This window comes from Gopherus flavomarginatus, chromosome 12 (genome assembly GCF_025201925.1).
Source record: "Gopherus flavomarginatus isolate rGopFla2 chromosome 12, rGopFla2.mat.asm, whole genome shotgun sequence".
Taxonomy (NCBI): Eukaryota; Metazoa; Chordata; order Testudines; family Testudinidae; genus Gopherus; species Gopherus flavomarginatus.
Window position 1 is genome coordinate 24,116,431 of NC_066628.1, and position 10,695 is coordinate 24,127,125.

Here is a 10,695-nt window from a genome sequence, read left to right on the forward strand (position 1 = left end):
TGGCGATTGGACAGCTGACATAGTAAATGCCAATGAAAATGAGGTAGGATCAGAGTTTAAAATAGGGAAAGAACAAGTCAAAAATTACTTAGACAAGTTAGATGTCTTCAAATCACTAGGGCCTGATGAAATGCATCCTAGAATACTCAAGGAGCTAAATGAGATATCTGAGCCATTAGCGATTATCTCTGAAAAGTCATAGAAGATGGGAGACATTCCAGAAGACTGGAAAGAGCAAATATAGTGCCCATCTATAAAAAAGGAAATAAGAACAACCGTGAGATTTACAGATCAGTCGGCTTAACTTCTGTACCCGGAAAGATAATGGAGCAAATAATTAAGAAATCAGTTTGCAAACACCTAGAAGATTATGAGGTGATAAGTAACAGTCAGCATGGATTTGTCAAGAACAAATCATGTCAAACCAACCTGATAGCTTTCCTTGACAGGGTAACAAGCCTTGTGGATAGGGGGGAAGTGGTAGATGTGGTATATCTTGACTTTAGTAAGGCTTTTGATACTGTCTCATATGACCTTCTCATAAACAAACAAGCAAAATAAAACCTAGATGGAGCTACTATAAGGTGGGTGCATAACTGGTTGGAAAATCGTTCCCAGAGAGTAGTTACCAGTGGTTCACAGTCATGCTGGAAGGGAATAACCGTTCTGAGTCCGATTCTGTTCAATATCTTCATCAATGATTTAGATAATGGCATAGACAGTACACTTACAAAGTTTGCGGATGATACCAAGCTGGGAGGGGTTGCAAGTGCTTTGGAGGATAGGATTACAATTCAAAATGACCTGGACAAACTGGAGAAATGGTCTGAAGTAAATAGGATGAAATTCAATAAGGACAAATGCAAAATACTCCATTTAGGAAAGAACGTTCAGTTGCACGCATACAAAATAGGGAATGACTTCCTAGAAAGGAGTACTGCAGAAATGGATGTGGGGGCCATAGTGGATCACAAGCTAAATATGAGTCAACAGTGTAACAGTGTTGCAAAAAATAAAATATTCTGCGATGTATTAGCAGGAGTGTTGTAAACAAGACACAAGAAGTAATTCTGCTCTACGCCATGCTGATTACGCCTCAGCTGGAGTATTGTGTCCAGTTCTGGGCACTTCATTTCAGGAAAGATGTGGACAAATTGGAGAAAGTCCAGAAAAGAGCAACAAAAAATGATTAAAGAAAACATGACCTATGAGGGAAGACTGAAAAAACTGGGTTTCTTTAATTTGGAGAAGAGAAGACTGAGAGGGGACATGAAAACAGTTTTCAGTATAAAAAGTTGTGACAAGGAGGAAGGAGAAAAATTGTTCTTCTTAATCTCTGAGGATAGGACAAGAAGCAATAGACTTAAATTGTAGCAAGTTGTAGGTCTGACATTAGGAAAAACTTCCTAACTGTCAGGGTGGTTAAGCACTGGAATAATTTGCCTAGGGATGTTGTGGAGTCTCCATTGTTGGTGATTTTTAAGAGCAGGTTGGACAAACACCTGGTCTAGCTAATACTTAGTCCTGCCTTGAGCGCAGGGGACTGGACTAGATGACCTCTCAGGGTCCCTTCCAGTTCTATGATCCTATGATCCATGTAAGTGGATTGCCATGGAATTCATTGCCATGTGAATTACAGTGCTGTGTGCCCTTATGACTCAAGCGAATGCTGATTAGACACAAAACCATAACCCCACCAGGGAAATTACCGGGTTAGCACAAAGACTATGGGGTAGATTCAACAGGGGCATGGACACTGAGCTAAATCCAACATTTAGGTGCCACTGACATTTCCAAACCAACGCTCAGCTGCCACCTAACGCTGTAGGTGCCGAACCTCGCAAGGGCAGCAGGTTTGTATAATTTTTGACAGTGCCTAGTACAGGTACGGGTCCAAGTTTCATGTCCTCCCTCCTCCCCCCACACCTGCCTTGTAAGCTGAGCTATATTTTTTTAAATAATGTAAAAATAGACTGGAAACAATAAGTGTTTACACTTTCCCTCTATTGCACAATATCACTATTGTAAGAAAAAAATATGTAAGTGAATATCAACTTTATTAATACTCTTTTGAATACAGAAACAACCCAGCACTCTTGGATCAATAACCCTCAAAAGCAAATACTTTCTAAAATTAAAACAAAATGTAGCCCCTTCTTTTGTGATATTCGTCAGGAGGCAGCCAACACTTTTCATCCTTGTTTGGTGGGGGATGGGGCTGCTCCTTGCCCAGCCTGCGGCAGGAGTGGTGACTGCTGATGGGGGGGGGGGAGGGCAGGGTATCATGACACTCCCCAAGCCCCAGCTGCTCAGGTGCAGGAAACCCCCCCATCTCCCTTCTGGTGGGTGCCGGGGGCGGGGGAGTGGGTGGAGCTGCCATCACGTGAGCACCTCCTCCCCTGCTGCTGCCCCTCACCGTAGCCTCACTGGGGTTGGGGGATGGGGCTGCCCCTTGCCAAGCGTGGGGTAGGAATGGTGACTGCGGGTGGGGGGGGGGCAGGGTATCATGAGTTCGACACTCACCCAAGCCCCAGCTGCTCAGGTCCGGACTCCAGGAAGCCCCCTCAGAGTCGGAGTTGTCTCCTGGTGGGTGTCAGGGGGTGGGGCATCATATGTGCCCCTCCTCCCTCTGCAGGCTCAGCAGCCTTGTAGCCAGCAGCGGCCAGTGAGGGAGCACAGTGTAGAGTGGCAGGGCAGCTGCCTGCTGCCCAGGATGCAGACAGGGACACCTGGGAGAAGGACGTGGGGGCAGGGCCAGGGGATGCTATGGGGGAGGCATGTGGGGGCGGTAGGTGGGGCAGTGGGAGAGACCTGGCCCCGAACATTGGTGGAGTGGGGCCCCTGGGCCCCAAATATTGCTGGAGCATGGGCACCATGGGCCCATATAACTCGCTATCCCTGGAAACTGGTTCAGTTCTTACAATTAAAATTTCCTCCACACCTGTGTTTCTGCCTCTTGGCCATGTGCACTGATGCCTCCTGCTGGGCACCTGGATGTTACCACCTGTGTTGGCCAAGCACTCCCATTCGCGAGGTCTCATCTGGTTGGTGTGCTGAGAGGCTGCCTTACTCCACATGAACCGAGGGGCAGGGAGCAGGCCTTGCCTCATAACTTTTAGCCCTGTGGCTGGGGTACTCACTTGGGGTGTGGAAGACCCTCGGGTCAAGTCCCCCATCTGCCTGCTGAGGAGAAGGAATGAGAAGAGGGAAATGTTACTTCTCAGATGGGTGCGTGAGCCATTGGGCTGAGGGCTAGTCTGATGTGAGGCTTCCTGACTTGCGCCTAGTGAAATGTGCATACCTAAATAGTCACTGGATCACAGAGGTGGTGAGGGTAAGTCTATAACCCCATGGGCAGTGCACTTGCCCGAGGCAGTGCAGACTCAGAATCCAGTTTCCCCCGCATCAATTATTCAAAGTAGAACAGTTCCAACAAGAGAAATTGAAGTAGCCTTACATTAGACTATCCCATCGTTCCAAATATGTCTCTACTCTAGTGGCACAGCTACATGCTACGGTTGTGCTGCTGGAGCACCACAGCGTACATGCTTCCTACATCAAAGGACAGGGTTTTTCTATCAATTCAGGTAATCCACCTCTGAAAAGTGGTGTCTAGGCTAATGAAAGAAGTCTCCTGTCAACCCAGCTGCATCGACATCAGGTCTTAGGTCAACTACACTATGGCCTTCAGGGCATGAGATTTTTCCAGTGGGTTACTCCTGATATTTACATACCAGGTGTATAAGAGAGGAATCAAGTCCAAATCTTTTAGTGACCTGATCTCTTTTGCAAAGGATAAATTGAAACCCTGTAAATGGAAAATCAAACAGACCCAGCACAGAGCATCCCGGCCCGTTAAATGAAGGAGAAAAAGAATTTGAAGTGGGCTGGTATAAAAGGCGACTTTGAAAAATTACCAGCTACCTCCTCTTCTGCAGTTAAACCTGAGTTAAGAAGGATTTATAAGCCATTGACGCCATCTCCTGGACGCGGGCAGAAACGGCTCAGCAATTGAAGAAGCAGAAATTTGAGACCAGTCAGCCCCGCCCGCTCCCATCCCCTCCAGAATCAGGAGCAGAACGTCTGCACTAAAATGCCAGAGGGGCTTCCAGCTACGTCGTTCTGGGGTGTTAAAACATCTAAACCCTGAAAGTTAAACTATAACTTCCCTAGCCCCAGGAGCAGCCCAGACAGCTTGGGCGACAGAGGGATTCTTTGGTTGCCCTAGCTGCCGCCTCCTGGGGAAGGGGCAGGGCCGGTGCTACCATTTAGGCAGCCTAGGCAATCACCTAGGGTGCCAGAATAAATGATGGGCTCCGTTTTGCCGGAGGGGGCGGCAGGCGGCTCCGATGGAGCTGCCGCAGTGGTGCCTGCGGAGGGTCCGGTGCTCCGCGGCTCCGGTGGAGCTGCTGCAGTCTTGCCTGCGGATGATCGTCTGCTCGTGCGGCTCCTGTGGACCGCCCGCAGGCATCACTGCGGCAGCTCCACCAGAGCCACGGGACCAGTGCGCGGGGCGGCGAAATTGCCGTCTGCCTAGGGTGCTCAAACCCCTAGCGCTGGTCCTGGGAAGGGGAGTACCTACCAGGCGTGGCAGATTTGTAGAAATGCTGGTGGTGCCCACCCGCCCCCCCAAAAAAAAAACACCCCCTCACCTGCCTAAGGCTCTGGGAGGGAGTTTGGGTGGGGGAAGGAGGTCTGGAGTTCAGGCTCTGGGCTGGGGCAGGGAATTGGGGTGCAGTGGGAGTGAGAGTTTGGGATCTGGGAAGGAGTTTGGATGAGGGTGGGGGTCTGGGATACAGGCCATGGTATGGAGTTTGGGTGCAGGAGGAGGGCTCTGTGCTTGGGCAGTGGGTAGGGGTGCAGGAGGGGGTAGGGTGCAGGCTCTGGGTTGGATTTTGGGTACAGGCTCTGGGCTGGGGCATGGGGTGGGGGTACAGAAGTGGGTGAGGCAGTGCAGGCTCTGGGAGAGAGTTTGCAGGCAGGAGAGGGTGTGTGAGGAACGGGTGCAGGTGCAGGCTCTGGGTTAGTTTGTGGATGGGATGGGGGGTCCAGAGGGTTGGGGTGCAGGAGTGAGGGCTGTGGAGGTAGGGCTGGGGATGAGGGGTTCATGTTGCAGGAGGGGGCTCAGGGCTAGGGCAGAGAATTGGAGTGCAGGTGGGTGGGGGCTCTGGCTGGAGGTGCGGGCTCTGGCGTGGGGCAGGGCTGGGGATTGGCTCCTTTTGTGTGTTGCACCGGGCATCACTCTGACAAACCCGAATTTCCTTCTTGTGCGATTGGTGTGTGTAAAATCCTCCTCTATAGGTAACCAGACGTCCAAGTTGGGACAGTTCCCTAAAGGGACGCTGGCTCATTTTATGCATTTTAGGAAGGGTCCAGACTCTTGTAAACTTCTGGAAAAATGGTCTAGGTTAACTGAGGGCAATCCCAAAACTCAGTGGCCACTATTAGGATCTTGGGACAAAGAGCGAGTGGACATCTGTCACAGACTCACAGATTGTGCCCACTCTTGGCCCTGTGCGGTCCATGGGGGGTGCCCCTTTCAGTGAGACAGCCCTTCTCGGGGGTCCACTCTCTCTCGGGGTCAGGCCCCTCCACCTCCTGGAGCTGCACCTCTCTGAGCCTTAGCACTTCTGTCTCTGCCGTGGGCCCCTTCCGGGAGTCTGCACACTCTGGACCCCCTGGGCGTCTTCATCCCCGAAGGGGCTGATGCAACCCTGTTCTCTGGACCGGAGTGACTCTCAACCAGCATAAAACAGGAGGGTTTATTGAGAGTTGAACACAGCACAGGAAACTCTCAGGGCCTCAGGCCTGGCCTCTCACAATAACAGCACATCCCAGTCTCCCTGCATCCAGCTGGGCTCTGCCTGCTTCCCCTCGCCAGCCCCTGAGCCCCCCTGCTTCCCAGCTGAGCTCTGATATCCCCGGCCTCAAGCCCTGCATCTGTCCATTGTCTTCTCTCCAGGTAAACAGCGTTGCAAACAGGAAGGCCTGGGTCTCCTCTCCTCGCAGCTCTCCTCTGGCTGGAACCGGCTGGTCAGGTCACCAGGGTCCTCTCTCTGCAGCCCTTTGTCCTCCCACTGGACAGAACTGGTTGTGCCTCCTGAGCTGGGGTCCCGAGTCCCTCTCCGGCCCTCTGTAACAACAAACTCCCTCTCCTCTCATATCGTTAAACCAGTAACACCCAGGGACATTGAGTCCCACCGCCTGTGCATGCAAACCCTGAAAAACACAGAAAACCCCAAGAAAACCCCCCACTTCGTCACAGCATCTTAAAAGACAAACTCGGCCAACCTAAAACTAAATTGACCAAAGGTAAGGTTGATTGTTTCATGCAGTGGTAGGAAGAGGCAAATTGTAGGTGGACAGAATCAAAACTCGCCTCTCTCAAAGAGTCAAATGATAAGTTAAAAGTTTTATTGGAAGCCTCCTCTCCAACAACCACACCAAGTGTTCACCTTTAGCTCGTTCTCCGAGAAGACTCAGATCGATATCAACCCCCTTCATACTTCCATCTCATTGTGGAAGAGGATGAAGAAAGCCCCTTGTTAAATTCTGGGGCCGACGCAGTAATTTGCTTGGCAGCCTTGCATCAGATCAATAGGCGGTCACCAACCTCCCCAATTCAGGAACAACTCTCAGAGGTCACCAGTTCAGGCGAGTCCAGCTCATCCAATACCGCCCAGATCCATTCCTCTGGTACCGCTCAGACATGTTTTTTTTAAAAAAAACCCATTCCTCTGAAACCCTCCAGTCTGCCTAACTCCTCTGCTTTCCCTCATACATACGAAGAGAGCCAGAGGGCCGGTCTACACTACGGGGGAAAATCAATCTCAGATACTCAACTTTAGCTACGTGAATAACGTAGCTGAAGTCGAAGTATCTAAGATCAAATTACTCACCATCCTCACGGCGTGGGATCGATGTCCGCGGCTCCCCATGTTGACTCCGCAACTCCGTTCGGGTTGGTGGAGTTCCAGAATCGATATAAGTGTGGTTGGGGATCAATATATCGCGTCTAGATGAGACGCGATATATCGATCCCCGAGCAATCGATTGCTACCCGCCTATACGGCGGGTAGTGATGACGTAGCCTAAATAATGATAGGGTCCATCGCTTGTGCTCTGGCTCTACAGCTGTCCAACAAGAAGGTCCCACTTAGAGCTATAAACCCTGAACTCTACAGAGCTCCATTCAATTGTAAAAGGCTTTCCGAAGCCCCTGGAAAATCCTACCAAATTTGCAGAGGAATTTTTGTTAGTGTGGGACACGTATGAACCCTCTGAGGGAGACCTCCGGCAGCTGTGCAAGCTACTTGCTGCCCCTAGTGAGCATGGAAAATGACCAGGGGCGGTTCTAGGCATTTTGCTGCCCCAAGCACGGCATTGTCTGCGGGAGGTCCCCAGGTCTGCAGATTTGGCTGCAGCCTGTGGAAGGTCCGCTAAAGCCGCGGGACCAGCGGACCCTCCGCAGGCACGCCGCCAAAGGCAGCCTGCCTGCCGCCTGCGCGGTGACCGGCAAAGCACCCCTCGTAGCTTGCCGCCCCAAGCACGTGCTTGGCGTGCTGGTGCCTGGATCCACCCCTAAAAATTGCTCACTGCCTGTCCTGACACTGAATACCGAAAAAGGTGTAAGGACAGAGCTAAACACCTACCTAAGGCCGTCCCTCAAGTATGGACTCCTAAGACCAACTGGACGGTCATAATGTTGTGAATAGCAACAGGGAGAAAGGCAAGCGACTATCGCACCCAGCTGAGTGATGTTTTTCTGCAACATTCTGGTATACAGCAACTGGATGAAAATGGACAGGGCGCCCTGGCTCATGCGGTTGTTAATGGTCTCCTACCTGCTACTGGCAGTATGCTAAAGCGAATAAGTGTTGGGTGGGAAACAAATCGCAAACAGTGGCAGAGCACTGCCATCACACTCTAAAAGGAAAGGAGGAGCAGTCCTCCCAAAAGTTAATGGCCCTGCAAATACAGCATTATTCAGGACAGGGCTAACAGTATCGGCAACGGGGAAGGTTCTAAGGATGGGGACTCAGTTGAGGGAAGGGCCGTGGAACTGGATTTTTGGGATGTTTGTAATTACTGTAAGCAGCCCGGACATTGGAAGAATGAGTATTTGCGCTGGCCTAATAGCTCTGTAGACAACCACCTAGAACTCCTGTCAGCACAGCCAGTCAGTCCTCAGCCTTACTTTGTCCCACAGCAGTGACGGGATGCTGGGGAACCTCAGGCAATTTTAGCTCCTTTACTACCTCTCACGCCCACAGGTGAGTGTGTTTTGACTATCAATGATCTTTCTCTCCCTTTTCTTGTTGATAAAGGAGCTTTGCTCTCTGCAGTTCATACTACCGACCTGCCTGCAATTCCACGCTCTGGAAAAAAATGTGTCTGCTATGGGCATTATGAGAGTCCCAACTTTACGGGACTCAAAACCTCTATCGGTCCAGGCTGGGCCCCTTTCCGTGGATCATGCATTCCTTCTCTCTGAGTCTACTCCGGTAAACCATTTGGTCGGGATCTTTTATGTAAACTTGGCTATAGCATCTACTGTACCAGCTACTGTTCCCCGGATGGTGTCTACTTAGAAAACTCCCAGTCCTCGCTGAATGATTCTGTGGCCTCCCTGCTGTCTGAAAAGGCCCTTTCCACTCCGGTCCCCTGTTGCTCATTGATCCCATCCCTTGAACATGCAATGTTGTAGGTCCCATCCTCTTTTTGGCCAACCCACCCATCTGAACGGGGCGTCTTAAATACTGACCCCGTCTGCATTACAATTAACTCATCCAACCCCCTGCATCGCCTGTCTCAATATCCTTTAAATCCCAAAGCAGAGGCTGGCATTACTCCGGTCATGACCGCCGTATGGAAACAGGGCATTATTGTCCCCTGCTCCAGCCCTTTAACAGCCCTATCCTCCCAGTTCAAAAAGCTGATGGTAAGTTGTGGTGGTTTGTTCAGGATCTTAGCACCATTAACCTCATTGTCATACCCACTTTTCCTGTTGTCCTTAACCCAGCAACGATTCTGGCTTCTATCTCACCAGGTGTAACTCACTTTACTGTTGTTGTGCTCTGCTGTCTTTTCTGTCCCGGTTCACCCTGACTCTCACTATGTTTTTGCTTTTTCTTACAAGGAGCAGCAGCACACATGGACCACGATACCCTCAAGGGTATACTGAAATCCCATCTTACTTTTCCCAAGCATTAGGCCGAGATCTTGCTAACCTTGTTTTCCTGCCTGGGTCCACACTAGTCTAATATGTAGAAGATCTACTCCTCTTTTCCCCTTCATTGTCTGCCTCAGAAACTGATTCTCTAGAGCTCCTTGCTGCCCTAGCAAACAAAGATCACAAGGATTCTCGCTCTAAGCTATAGCTCTATCAATCCTCTGTCACATACCTTGGCTTTCTCCTCTCCCAGAGTTCCCATACACTTTCTCCTGCCCACGTCCAAGCTATGCCTCTCTTTCCCCGATCCCACTCCTACGCGAGGTCCCAAAGCTTTTGGGCATATATGGATTTTGCAGATAATGAATTCCCCAATGTGCTTCCCTTGCAAAACTTCTCTAGGAAATCACGCGAGTCTCTGTGACTGACCCCATGCCATGGCTCCCTGAGGCCGACTCTGCCTTTGTTTCCCTCAAACAAGGTTTGGCTTCTGCTCCCGCCTTAGGGCTGTCTGACTGTTGTAACTCTTTGACCCTTTTCTGCCACCAAAAATCTGGGTGTGGAGTTAGAGTGCTTGTCAGCTGCACGGAAACAAGAAGCACTCCATGGCTTACTTCTCTGCCACTTTGGATCCTGTTGCCCAAGGCGTAACTCCACCAGAGAGGTCCTTTGGGGCCATCTGCCTGTCCCAAGTCAGGGATAAAGGAGGAGGGTGGGCGTGGGGCTAGCAACTCCACCTCGTAAAAAATCAACATGCTACAGAAACGCCAACAATAGAGACAACAGAGACTTTTACCCTGGAAAAAGAACGGTCTTCAACTCGAAGATGCATGACGCTGGGTGGTAAAAGCCGTGAGGAAGCCACTAAGCCGATTACCCTTCTTGCAACCAGGAGGATTGCTTTTACCCAGATTCTGGTGTGGGCTTGCAAAGACTGTAATTTGCAATTTCCACTTACTGATATCCAGGCTGGGGGTGGCATCCAATGTGAAAGGTGCCTACTGGTGGAATCTCTCAGGCAGCAGGTGGGAGAGCTACAGGAGGAGGTGGCCTGGCTGAGGAACATCTATGTCCATGAGCAATTCCTGGACAGTATCCATGTGGAGACAGCTGATGGTGCTGTCCCAGTTGACGGGACTACTGACACTGCAGTGGAAGAGGAGATGCCTCAGGGTGTACCTGACACACCAGTGGAGGAGGAGGCTCAGGGTGGACACGGCCAGCTGGTTACTTCTAGCAGCGGGCAGTGCTCCACCACTGCTGCGAACCCTCCTGTTGTGGTAAAAGATACAGCAGAGAAGAAATCACCCCCAACAGTTAAGGGGGTGAAGTCTCGTACCCCTAAGGCTGGGAGGTCTGCTGCCACCACTGATAAGAAACGTAGGGTAGTGGTGGCTGGAGACTCTCTGCTGAGGGGGACGGAGACACCCATCTGTCGCCCTGACCGTTCATCCCGGGAGGTATGCTGCCTGCCAGGGGCCCGTATCCGAGACGTTACAGAGGCTTTGTCGAGGATTATCCGG